Below are 1,369 nucleotides of genomic sequence, written 5' to 3' on the forward strand. Positions count from 1 at the left end.
ACAAGGGAACCTCTATACTGTGGTAAAAAGGATCCTATTATTATTTTCTGTTCCCTTCTTTTTCATATGAGTAGGAGCAAGGACAAGAACATTCTTGTTGAAGCTGATCCAGAACCTGCAAGGACTCTGAAGAGGAAACTAAGATAAGCTAAAATACAACAATCCAGAGACAACCTTACAGAAATTTTCGAAAAGGAAGAGGAGATGGCAGCCGAAAATAATAATAATGCAAGGAAGATTCTTGGTGACTTTACTGCACCTAATTCCAATCAACATGGAAGAAGCATCTCAATCCCTGCTATTGGAGCAAACAATTTTGAGCTTAAACCTCAATTAGTTTCTCTGATGCAACAGAACTGCAAGTTTCATGGACTTCCATCTGAAGATCCTTTTCAGTTCTTGACTGAATTCTTGTAGATCTGTGATACTGTTAAGACCAATGGAGTTGATCCCGAGGTCTACAGGCTTATGCTTTTCCCATTTGCTGTAAGAGACAGAGCAAGAGTGTGGTTGGACTCTCAACCCAAAGATAGCCTGAACTCTTGGGATAAGCTGGTCACGGCTTTCTTAGCCAAGTTCTTTCCTCCTCAAAAGCTTAGCAAGCTTAGAGTGGATGTTTAAACCTTCAGACAGAAAGAAGGAGAATCCCTTTATGAAGCTTGGGAGAGATACAAGGAACTGACCAAAAAGTGTCCTTCTGACATGCTTTCAGAATGGACCATCCTGGACATATTCTATGATGGTCTGTCTGAGTTATCAAAGATGTCACTGGACCATTCTGTAGGTGGATCCATCCACCTAAAGAAAACGCCTGCAGAAGCTCAAGAACTCATTGACATGGTTGCAAATAACCAGTTCATGTACACTTCTGAAAGGAATCCTGTGAATAATGGGACGCCTATGAGGAAGGGAGTTCTTGAAATTGATACTCTGAATGCCATATTGGCTCAGAATAAAATATTGACTCAGCAAGTCAATATGATCTCTCAGAGTCTGAATGGATTGAAGGAATCATGCAACAGTACTAAAGAGGCATCTTCTGAAGAAGATGCTTATGATCCTGAGAACCCTACAATAACAGAGGTGAATTACATGGGTGAACCTTATGGAAACACCTATAACCCCTTATGGAGAAATCATCCAAATTTCTCATGGAAGGATCAACAAAAGCCTCAACAAGGCTTTAATAATGGTGGAAGAAACAGGTTTAACAATAGTAAACCTTTTCCATCATCCACTCAGCAACAGACAGAGAATTCTGAGCAGAATCTATCTAGCTTAGCAAATTTAGTCTCTGATCTATCTAAGGCCACTGTGAGTTTCATGAATGAAACAAGGTCTTCCATTAGAAATTTAGAAGCACAAGTGG

General features: G+C 40.0%; 1 non-coding gene across 1 annotated transcript; it reads right to left on the reverse strand.

Moving 5' to 3' along the window:
* Positions 1 to 600: 600 nt before the first annotated feature.
* On the reverse strand, positions 601 to 708 carry LOC112767835 (small nucleolar RNA R71). Its single transcript, XR_003185276.1, has one exon. It is a non-coding gene; the product is annotated as a small nucleolar RNA R71 (small nucleolar RNA).
* Positions 709 to 1,369: the final 661 nt, after the last annotated feature.

The sequence above is a fragment of the Arachis hypogaea genome, chromosome 17 (genome assembly GCF_003086295.3).
Source record: "Arachis hypogaea cultivar Tifrunner chromosome 17, arahy.Tifrunner.gnm2.J5K5, whole genome shotgun sequence".
NCBI lineage: Eukaryota > Viridiplantae > Streptophyta > Magnoliopsida > Fabales > Fabaceae > Arachis > Arachis hypogaea.